This window comes from Trachemys scripta, chromosome 25 (assembly GCF_013100865.1).
Source record: "Trachemys scripta elegans isolate TJP31775 chromosome 25, CAS_Tse_1.0, whole genome shotgun sequence".
NCBI classification, from domain to species: domain Eukaryota; kingdom Metazoa; phylum Chordata; order Testudines; family Emydidae; genus Trachemys; species Trachemys scripta.
The window spans coordinates 5,209,194-5,221,129 of NC_048322.1; the positions used below are offsets into that span (position 1 = coordinate 5,209,194).

Below are 11,936 nucleotides of genomic sequence, written 5' to 3' on the forward strand. Positions count from 1 at the left end.
AACAAGCCTGTTCTGTTCATTCCCTCTGAAGCATCTGGCACTGGTCACTCTCAGGCAGCATACTGGGCTAGATGGACCATTGGTCTGACCTGGTATGACCAGTCTTGCGTTCTATGTTATGTAAGTCATTTAAGAGAGACTGACTGCCAGGATCCCAGGACTGATCCCCTCTGGGGAATGAAGCACAACAGCGACAGGCTATGCAGCCTTCACTAGTCTCCTGTACCTGAAAAGCCTGCAACCAGAAGTGATGGACCATCTATGCCATTACCTGATTCCTAAACTGCAGCTACAGTTCCTACTCCAGGTGAATCCAAAGACAAAGAGCTGCAGAGATCCAACCCCTTGTAATCTTTGAAATGTATTTTCCTTTTTCTATTTTTATCTGTTTTTTTATGAAGGCGGAGCCTTCCCAGCCTTTCTACTAGATTGGGGTGTAATAGTGTGGCTCAGTGGGGGTGAGTGTGTGAATGCCTCTGAAATCTACGCAGGGAAGATGTTAGGACAAATAGTTCCCCAAATCTTAATAGCCTTAAAACTCTTCCCTATGAAATGACTGAGTGCATGCTCCTTTACCTATGGAAGCATTGCAAGGAATTGAGCTGTCTGACATAAATTGTTCAGTGAGAGAGATTTGAACATTTTACTAATGTCTCAATAAGGTCTGTATCTGTGTTTTGGGGTGAGAGGGTGATGACAAGTATTAGCTACACAATAGTGAAATCTAAGGAGAAAACTAATTAGCTTTGAGGTTGTAGGCTAAATGTAAGCAATAATTTGGATTCGGTATTGAAATATTCAGCTGTCTAAATCTGGAATGCACTGCCTGGGTGAAAATCTCTGATTGGGGTTTCAGCATCACTAAATACGCACCTGCCTCCATGGGTTGCTGTTTTAGGATTTATAAGGGTTGATTTTCTGCTATATTAATCAGATGGTTTGACTAAATTGACGACTTGATTCCAATGCAATATCCTTGTTAACTGACTGATTTACTGATTTGCCCTGAACTTTGTCACTGTATTGTTTAACCGTTAGTTAGCTGAGTAGTATTTATAGTCATTTAGCCTTACTGATGTGTGTTCTTGGTTTTATTTGTTCATGTTAATAAAACATGTGTGACGCTCTGTACCTCAGGGAAACACCCAGCACCCCCTTGTTCATCCTTGTAAAATGATTGTGTGGTATCCAATGCAAAGTTTGTCACGTTGGGTGTCTTCGGAAGGTTCATGATACACTGAGCATGGTTGTTAGTGATGTTATAGTAATTGTTACAGTAAGGTTATAGGTTGTAATTTCATGTATTTAGTTATTAGGCTTTAAATGTATCCTCATGGGTTAAAGCAAGCCCAGGCAAAACTCTCCAAGAACAGAGAGGCAGTTCAGACCTCGTCAGGGCATGGATGGGACGAACCCAGCCCAGCCTCACAGGAACAATGGACACTGGTTTAGGCAGCAACAAAAGAATCTGTTAGACCCTTGAGGGAGTCACCCCCTTCCTTTGGGCAGTTTGGGACTGTGATGAGGTAATGCTCACCTGACTCTGAAAGGTGGGGGCAAAGCCAAGAGGAAAGAAAGGACATGATAAAAGGGAGAGACATCTGCCATGCTGGCTCGTTCTCTTCCACCTACATCTACAGACGCCACTACCATCAAGAGACTGAAATGCTGATCAAAGGGGAGAGCCTGACTGAAAAGTAACCAGCCAGCCTGTGGTGAGAAGCATCTAAGTTTTTAAGGACATTGAAAGTGTTAAAATCAGCTTAGAATGCGTTTTGCTTTTATTTCATTTGACCAAATCTGACTTGTGCTTTGACTTATAATCACTTTAAATCTATCTTTATAGTTAATAAATTTGTTTGTTTGTTTTTATTCTACCTGAAGCAGTGCATTTGGTTTGAAGCGTGTCAGAAACTCCCCTTGGGATAACAAGCCTGGTACATATCAATTTCTTTGTTAAATTGACAAACTCATATAAGCTTGCAGCATCCAGTGGGCATAACTGGACACTGCAAGACGGAGGTTCTTAGGGTTGTGTCATTCGCTTGCAAGTAGCTAGGAGCAGTTTACATACCAGAGGCTGTGCATGAACAGCCCAGGAGTGGGGATTTTCACAGCAGAGCAGGGTAAGGCTGGCTCCCAGAGTCAAGGATTGGAGTGGACTAGCAGATCACCGGTTCAGATAACACCGAGGGGAACGTCACAACATGTAACTGGGATATTGAGTCATTTCTTTCAATAAGCAACAGGAGCTGGAACAGTGGAGAATCTGAGTGGAGATCAGCCACTCCACATCTGAGCCTTACCAGATTCCACTAAATTAATACTTTGTTTCCTAAAGTGGAACATCTATCTTAGCTCTAGCTGTGGCCAGGTGGGGAGGGACAGCTCAGACCATCACAAGGAAAATAAGCTCCCCTACCCAGGCTTTCAGAAATTTGGGGAGGGGGTGCAGTGTGTCTGAGTGAGGAGAGATCAGTAAGGTGGGGGTGATCTGAGTAGGGATCAGGGGTCTGGCTCTGCAGTCACTGTCATGGCCATGCCCAATCCTTACCCCAGTCTGGTTTGCTCAGGGATTGTGCCTCGTCAGGCCAAGACGGGGTTGCAGGTCTGGTTGGAAGGGCTGTAAAAGGTAGTGAACAGCTTGTAGATTTCAGCCAGCAGGGTGTTGGCAGAGTAAATGTGTGTGTTAATGCGACCTTGCTGAAAGAGGACAGGATGAAGGTGGTGCGGGCAACTGTAACTGCATTTCCTGCTTTTCAGAAGTTTGAGTTTTGCAGATATAGAGGTTCTGCAAGGGGCTGATATTGTACCAGCAAACCTTAACTCTGCATAAGGAAGTGTTTTGCCCTTTCATTAATACTGCCCCCTCAGTATTAACTGGGCTGTTATGCTGACTCCAGAGCTAAATGCTTAGAAAGAAAACAATGAAAATATCCACTGTTCATGACTCATTTAAAACAAATCATGTCCCTCCTGTCTGCACGGGCAATGGTGAGAGGAAACAAAGCCAAGTGACTGAGGGCCATTCCTTCAGGGGAGAAATTTAACCACTTCCATTCTCTGTATCTTTATTTTAAAACTGAGTTCACAGAGAGAAAGTGGCAGATTTCTTTTCTCTCCAAGAGCCTGAGAGCAAACCCTGTTCGCCACATGACCTTTTTCTTTATATTTAATTCCTCCCCATTGGGCTGGATTACTGCTAGTAACAAACTCTCACTCTACTCCCTTCAGCATCTCAATTTGGTTACGATTAGATGAGTAATGTCTGTCCTTTCCCCTTCAACCTGCCTCAGCTAGAGATAAGGAAGTTCTCCCTCACCAGGTTCCCTTGCCGTGTGTCTGTGTGTCCACCACCATCTGTCCTTCCACTGGCAATCTTCTCAGATCACTGCACAGGGAAGAGAGCTTAGTGCCTGTAACCATGCCTCAGTGGGCCACAGCTGAGAAGCCAAATTCAGAACAAACTGCTGAGAAATAGGGCAGCTACACCCCAAGACTGGCGCCTAATCCCTCATAGAATATACCAAACCAGCAACAAAAGGAAACTTCTGCTTCACCACACTGGCTAACAAGAAGTCATAAAAGCATTCCAGTCCTTGTATTACCACCGAAAACAGTAGACTTAGGAATGAGTGGTTCTTTAAAACCAATCTCTTCAAATAAGAGGTTCTTCTGATCCCAAAGGACCAGCCACACACACAGGTCAATATATAACTTAGATATTTCCCAAAAATCACGCTGATGCCAATCCTTTAGTATCTAAATTCTAAAGGTTTATTTATAAAGAAAGAAAGAAAGAAAGAAAGAAAGCATTAAAATTGGTTAAAGGAATCAAATACATACAGTAATTGCAAAGTTCTTGGTTCAGGCTTATAGCAGTGATGGAATAAACTGCTGGTTTGATAAGTCTCTGGTTGCTTCCAAACCACTGGAAGGTCCTCAGTCTCTTGGTTAGAATGCTCCCATTAGTATAAGTCCATAGTCCAGAGGTTTGAGCAGGAAAGAGGCTGGAGCAGGATAGAGACACAGTGGAGATGTTTCCAGGCCTCTTATAGCGTCTGCTATGTGGAGGGAAACTCATTGTTTCAAAGTCCTCAGCACAGCTAGTGGAAAATCACAGGTGAAAGTTGGGATCTTGGAGTCACATGGGCAAGTTCCCCGTCCATGCCCAATTTCATTCAGCCATTGCAAGAAGCCATTACCTATACTTCAGATGGAACGTTCACATAAAAGTCTGTTCAGTTTAGATGAGGTCTCCCATGGTCCATTGTGAGTTGTGTCCTTTTGATGGGCCACTCAATTTGAATAGTCCCTCCAAGATGTGCTGGATAACTACCTTGCGGGTGTTACCCTAGAAGCAAACATTTGAAATCCAGGTATAGAGCCAATACTTATAACTTGAAATACAAAAATGATACATGCATGCAGATAGCATAATCAATCATAACCTTTTCATAGATATCGTACATGCCACATTTTGTACAAGATTTGTTGGAAATATATAACAGTGGTTGCAACAATGGTCTATGGTCACATTTGAATCAGATAACGTCACAAGAATATTGTTGTGATTTTTAGTGTAAAGGACCATCTATCACAGTGCTTGAGGAGTACATGTTAGTTGGTGACATCTAATTATAGAACATAAAAAGATAATAATGGCAATAATTAGTCAGACCAAAGATACATCTAGCCCAATATCCTGTTTTCCGACAGTGGCCAATGCCAGGGGCTTAAGAGGGAATGAACAGAACAGTGATCATCATCAAGTGATCCATTCCCTGTCACACACTCACAGCCTCTTGCAAACAAAAGCTAGGGACACCATCCCTGCCCATCCTGGCTAATAGCCATTGATGGACCTATCCTCCATGAACTTATTAATGCAACCTTGCCCTGCTCATCTGCATTCAGAAGTAAAAAGCTATCTCCTCATCCTCTGTCATGCATAGGTGCTGACCCTGTGGGTTCTCCGGGGCTGAAGCACCCATGGGGAAAAATTGGTGGGTGCTCTGTACCCACCGGCAGCCAAGCGCCCCGCCCTGCCCCCCTGCCTCTGCTCAACTCACCTCATCTCCGCCTCCTCCCCTGAGTGCGCCATGTCCCCAGTTCTCCTCACAGCGCTTGCTGCCTCAAAACAGCTGTTTTGTGGTGTAACAAGCTGTGGGAGGGAGGGAGGAGGAGCGGGAACGTGGTGTGCTCAGGGGAAGAGGTGGGGCCAGGGTGGGGCTTTGGGGAAGGAGTCCAATAGGGGCAGGGAGAGGGCGGAGTTGGGGCACGGACTTTCGGGAAGGGGTTGGAATGGGGGTGGGGCAGGGGGCGGGCGGGGCAGGGCTGGAGTCAGGGCAGGGCCAAGGCGAGGTGGATTGAGCACCCACCGGTGCCGGGAGAAGTTGGCACCTATGCTGTCATGACTTTTGAGGAAAGGTTGAAGGAACTGTGCATGTTTAGTGTTGAGAAAAGACTGAGTGGGGGACCTAATAGTCTTCAAACATGGAAAGGGCTGTTACAAAGAGGGTGGAGATCAATTGTTTTCCATGTTCACTGAGGGTCAGAGAAGAAGTGATTGGCTTGATCTGCAGCAAGGGAAATTTAGGTTGGATATTAGGAAACAGTTGCTAACTATCAGAATAGGTAAGTACTGGAACAGGTTACTAAGAGAGGTTGTGGAATCCCCTTCATTGGAGGTTTTTAACAACACATTAGATAAATGCCTGTCATGAATGGTATACTTATGTTTGATCCTGTCTCAGGGCAGGGGGATGGACTTGATAACCTCTTGAGGTCCTTTCCAGTCCTAGATTTTATGATTTTATGATCCATTATCTTAGCCCTTTGCTTTGACCATATCTCCCGTCTTTCTTTTTCTTTCTTTCTTTCATAAAAAATATGTATGACTCAGCTTCCCATCACATTTTGCTTTGTTACCACTGAGTGTGAAGGAGTTAATTCCTTCTGTGGGACGGGAAGGAATGGCTATTGGAGAAAGGTAGGCCTCTCCAGGTTGGCATGGATACACTATAAAGAACTGTCCATATATGAATGGAGCACCCTGGAGAGACAATGGAATACCTAACTACAGGGATTCGCTTTGTAATGACTGTGATCCAAGAGAAACAGAACATATGAACACGGCAGGACTGCAACTTGGGACATAGGGACCTGGCTATAAACAGGCTGTGCTTTAAGTTTGCTACTGCCCAGGGAGAAAGAAACAGAGATGAAATTGAGGCATTTTTGTAAAAGCTGGGCAGATGACTTTGCCAACATGAACTCTAAGTTAAGTTTTGCTTTATCAGGCTAACCTGAGGATCCTTCAATCCTGTATTCTAGTTGTCTAATAAATGCAGGCTTGTTTTGAAAAAAGTGTCAGGCTTTGCTGCAAATGCCTACTGGTTTCATCACCTTCTAAAGAGATAAAGTCACTACCAGGAGTCTGAAATCATTTGGACTCACTGGAGAGCCATGATGAGAAAAAAAAGGTGCTGTTACCTGAAGGCCTGGAACTGTTGGGCTTGCCCTGGTAGGACTTTAAGCCTATATGAAAGGGGATGATCTCAGAGAGACTGTTTTATCTCTCTTCAGCAGGATTTACAATTTCCAAACCTGACATGATGTCCCAGCTGGAACGAGGAAAAGAGCCATGGGTCCCAGATCTCCAGGGATCTGAGGAAAGGGAGATCCTGAGAAGTGCCTTCACAGGTGAGGAATTATTAAACTAATTCAAATACTGTCAGTGCCCAAAGCTTTGATACTCTACAAAAACCTTAGGAGTTCTCTGAGTTCAGGGTTGTCCCCAGCAGGTGCCAAAACCTCAGGGCAGATATTGCTCATGGCTTCCTACCCACCCTGACTGACAACAGGGAGTAGCTTTCCCCCCATGATCCCACTGAGTGTTTGGATGGAATGTGGAGGCAGAATTGATCCCCTCCTCTCCGCTCTGGGAAAGTGTTTGGGGGAAATTCAGCTCCTGATTTTTATTTTCCATCTCTCCAACACTTACTTTGGTTTGCTGTCCCCTTCTCCATCTCTCTTTCTGAGGTTTCTCTCTTTATGTCAGCAGGTGAGAACGCAGAGCAGAAGCCTCACCAGAAAGTTGCTGAGAAAGTGGAAGCACGTGGACCATCATCACAAAGGTCCAAAGGGAATGTGTCCAGGAGTCATGAGCAGGGTAAAGCCTGTGACAGACAGCACAGGCGAGAGAGGCAACAGGGAAACAAACCACAGGAGAAAGTTGGTAAATCGATTAATTGTCAGGGAACTCAAAACACTGAAAAATTACTCTTAGAGTCACCAAGTTCCCCTCCGGGGACAGATTGTCTCAGTTGCAGTTAGGGTGACCAGATGAGAGAAAGAAAATATCGGGACACATGGGGGGGGGGGGGAAACGAGTGCTGCCGGAGCGAAATATTGGGACGTGGGACAAACACCTAAATATCGGAACAGTCCCGATTTTATGGGGACCTCTGGTCACCCTAGTTGCAGTTGTTCTCAATTGGGCTAGTGTTGTGCAAAATAGTAGTTATTCTTTGTACCATTATCCTCATTTAAAATACATTTGAATATAATGAAGAGCAGGAACATGGGCACTCACACACGTGTCATTTCAGCCTCTGCAACAGTGGAAGGATAAGGAGTGACTCAGAGAGAGTCCCTGCTTCCCCATCACCCCAGAACAGTTACCTTCAGTCTGAGCCATGAAGATTTTATCTTCTTCATATTCTACCCCTCCACCTCCCAAAAAATCAGGTAATGCAGTATTTTCAGCTTGAGAATGCTGTTTTGATTTCAATCAGACTCATGGGGGCAGGAGATGAAAGTGTCACAGATATGGAAGGGAATTCAAATGGGTCCCAAACACAGTGTGAGCATTTGGAGTTAAAATCCCAGTTTCCATCTATTGGTAAAGCCACTTATGGGAAGGTTGGCTGTGGGTTTTTTCCCCTTCCCCCCATTATGATGATGCTAAAACTTTTGTAAGTAACACAACTCAAGAATGAGTCAGCGCTTAGTGAAGCAGGTTTAAATCGATCAGTGGAGAACAGTATGGGAGAATTTCTTGTCCTGATTGTCAGTCATCAGAAGTAACCTGCTTTGGAATTTCCCTTCACCTGAATATTAAAGTGTCTTGTACCTCTTCAGGGTTTTCTATCTTTCCTGAAGGCTGTTTGGTCATAGAACTGGATATTAATTTTGTTTCACAGAATGTACCTCAGATTTATTGGGGACTTTAAGACAAATGACCATTTGCTAATGTCATCATGTCTTAATTGCATTTTGCTTGCTTCTTGCCTTTCTTCTTGACATGGAGAAAGTTCAAATGCAGTTCAGTCAACAGGACAGGACTTTCCAATCTACTGGACATGCTAACAAAGAAAAGTAGTGTTTTTAAATCTCCACTCAGAAATGACCAACGGCATGCCCCAAACTGTGCTACTAACTGAAGTAACTGCCAGCGATCACAGCATTGTTGAGTTGTTTAGGTCAATATTGTCTCAGATGATCCACAGTAAGTGACTTGTGATGACGCAAAATGCCCGTGTTTTTGTTTCTGTGATCCTGACCCTACAGGAAATTACTCCTGAAGCTATCCCCTAGCTAATCCTATAATCTGTGAAATGCTACTCTTAATGATACAGATGTGGAGAAATAGATATGACATTTTTTGTAGGTGCATTAAATATGTTTAAAATAAGTTCAGTATCGAATGTGAAATAGCCGCAGGAAATAACTATTTTCAAATAGAAACCCCATCTCCAGTAGCTTACAGAGAGTCTGACCCTCTGTATCTACTTCCTAACTGACCAGGGCTCAGACTTGTGCCACCAAATTAAAGAAATAAACTGTGTATGTTTGGGGAACCCATTCCTCACTTACACTGCTGACATTCTGCAAGGTTTGGTAAAGGATTCTCCACTGGAGAAATGCAAATTTACCCTAACCAAGGCCAAGGATTTGGCAAGAACTTGAGTAGAAATAGTAGGCACATAGTTGTTGGTTTTCACCCCTGAAAAGGAAGCTGTGGTGAACTCTGGCCCAGGTAAAACTGTTTTTGGAACACCGCTCCCTAGTTCAGTAGCACGGATTTCAATCCCAAAAGATGCCACGGTTAGATTGGAAAGAATTGTCCTTTGCTATTTCAATCCAAAGTTTCATGAGGCAAAGAGAGAGAGTTTTTCATAGGACATTCCTTCCCCATAGATCCCAAACTGGCTTCCTGAGTGGGTAAGAAGGACTTTCAGGCTGTAGAAATGATGGTGACCCGTCAGGCAATGAATGTGTTGGATTCCAATTTCAGACCTCAGGATAGACGCATGTTGAGCCCTGATTCTATGGTTTTGTGTCTGAGGCTCTGGCTACACAATAAAGCTGATGTTGGCACAAATGCACCAATGTAGCTGCACTACTGTAGCACTGCTATTACAGATGCTCTAAGCCAATGGGCGAGATCTCTCCCATCGATTTTATTAGTCCAGCCCCCGCAAGCGGCGGTGGCTATGTTGGCAGGAGAAGCTGTCCTGCTGACGTAGCGATAGCTACATAGGGTGGTGTAACTATGTTGCTCACCAGTGTGGATTTTTCACACCCCTGAGTACCGTAGTTATACCGATAAATGTCTTAAGTGTAGACCAGACGTTAGTTTTCTCCTGTGTTTTATGCGTTAATATAATTTCTCCTCTACCTCCTCCTACTTTGAAAGATTAAAAAGTGTGAAAAGAAGAGAGAGGTGTTTTTCCTCATGATGCAAACATTCCCACGTAGGAGACCCCTTCCACCAACACACATGGCAGAAGATCCAGAGATATATGAACTCATAGATGTGGGAGGCACCTACACTGGTACAAACCACAACTTGATCCAAGGGTTCAGTTGTTGGCAATGGGGATTAAAAGAAAACTACCATATATGACAAGATTTTATGATCTTTGAATATGTAATTGTTACCAATGAAAATAAAATTATAGGTGAAGTTATTGGTTAAAGAGTAAGAGACTAATTACTTGATCATCTGAATGAGAAGCAGATAGTGAAATAATCAGTGGAGGTATAGTGGTTAACTCTTGTAACACAAATAAAAAAACAGTAAATGAGATGTGTCCATGCAATACCAATGCAAACTGCATACCTACCAGAGGTTCCTTGCCCCGCATCATGCTCGCCCATGCTGGAGTGTTGCAACTGGATGGACTGCTCCGGGGTTACAAACAGCTCCTGGCTCGCCACAACAATGGATTCCCCCACTCGCCTGTCCCCCATTCTCATCCTCCTCTTCCTTGTCCAAAACTTCCTCCCCAGGGTTGCCTGCAGTGGCCTGTGATTCTGACTCCTCTGATATATCCCCGGGGCTCTTGGGGAAGGGGGTGTCACTGCAGAGGATAGCATGCAGCTCCTTGTAAAAGCAGCATGTCTGCAGTGACTGCTTGCCTCCCTTGCATTCTGGTATACCTGCCGCAACTCCTTGATGTTCATGCAGCACTGCTGCGGGCCCCCCTTGTAGCCTTTCTCCCCCATGCCCCAAGCAATCTGCTTGTAGATGTCCACAGTTCTATGGCTTGATCAGAGCTATGCCTGCACAGCCTCTTCTCCCACAGACTCAGGAGATCCACCACCTTCTCTGTACTACAGGTTGGACATGTTTGGAGCAAGTAGCCGGCCTGCTCAGCTGGGCAGTTGCCAGGTGAGTGCTCCACCTGAGCAAACAGGAAATGGAAATTCAAAACAATTACAGTCCTTCAATAGGGGAGGGGCTTATTCCTGTGTACCCGGCTGCTGGGCAGCGGAGTTCAAAATGGTGACCAAAGCAGTCACAGTGGGGCATTGTGGGACTTATACAGTGGGGCGTTGTGGGGCTTATATTCAGTTGACATAAGCAACGCAGTGTCTGCAGGGGTGCTGCGTCGACCTAACTACATCGACTTAAGCACTACGCCTCTCATGTAGGTGGCGTTTTAAGTCAACGTAGTCGGCAAGTGACATCAGCGGGAAAAACACTGCAGTGTAGATGCGACATTCCTAGGTTAATGTAAGCTGCCTTATGTCAACTTATCTCTGTAGACTAAGCCTGAGTGTCCCAGTTCTTTGGTTTGCAAAGCAAAGATGTCACATTGGTCAGCGGATGTCTCAATTTAAGATGGTGATGTGTGAATAATGGTAGCTTTTCTGCGAATTTGTTTCAAATAACTATTTGTATGGCTGCTGAGGCCCCTTTTCTTTTTGAGGAGGCTGTTAGAGCCCAGCTGTTTAACCCTAACGCCTGGTTATGGAAACTTCCTCAAAACTGGCCTTGTTTTTCTTTCATTTCTGAGATCTTTGGGGTTCACCCATACACAGTGCGAGTGGTTTGCAACAACAGATATTTTAAGAAAGCTGCTGGGTTAAGCAGCACTTTTCCAAACAGATATTGGCCAAAAGGCGGCCACACGTCAACTGGATCGGGATGTGTTGTCTGTGTCCAAGGTGTACTTCACATTTGATTTACCAGGAGACCTTCCGGAAGGCATGGTAAGGCAGAACTTACAACCATAAAGATCATGGTAAAGGTGGACGTCTTTTGCCTTTCAGGGCATCAAGCCTTCAAAGAGAGACTGATCCCCCTGGGGAAGGAAGTCATGACATCTACGTCAGCCTTGACTGGTTTCTGTGCACCTGATAAAACACACTATCCTGATGCACCAGGCCAGCTATACAATCACCTGTTTCCTTCAGTGCAGCTACAGCTCCTATTCCACTTGAATCCAAAAAATGAGAGAGCTGCAGAAATCTAACCCCTTGTCAATTTAGTAAATTATGGTTCCTTTTTCTATTTTTGTCTTCATTAATATCCCAGACTTTCTAGTTGTGTGTCTGTGTGTGTGCGCGCGCACACACTCCTCATCTGTGAAAGGGTTCAAAGAAACTAAGCTGTCGAACATAAATTCTTCATTAAGACCTTT

The 11,936-nt window shown here is 44.5% G+C and overlaps 2 long non-coding RNA genes across 2 annotated transcripts; one reads left to right on the forward strand and one right to left on the reverse strand.

Moving 5' to 3' along the window:
• Positions 1–3,955: 3,955 nt before the first annotated feature.
• Positions 3,956–11,430, reverse strand: LOC117870101. Its single transcript, XR_004643930.1, has 3 exons — positions 10,134–11,430; positions 7,007–7,181; positions 3,956–4,354 (listed from the first exon to the last, which is right to left on the reverse strand). It is a non-coding gene; the product is annotated as an uncharacterized LOC117870101 (long non-coding RNA).
• LOC117870098 lies at positions 5,920–7,240 on the forward strand. Its single transcript, XR_004643927.1, has 2 exons — positions 5,920–6,705; positions 7,067–7,240. It is a non-coding gene; the product is annotated as an uncharacterized LOC117870098 (long non-coding RNA).
• Positions 11,431–11,936: the final 506 nt, after the last annotated feature.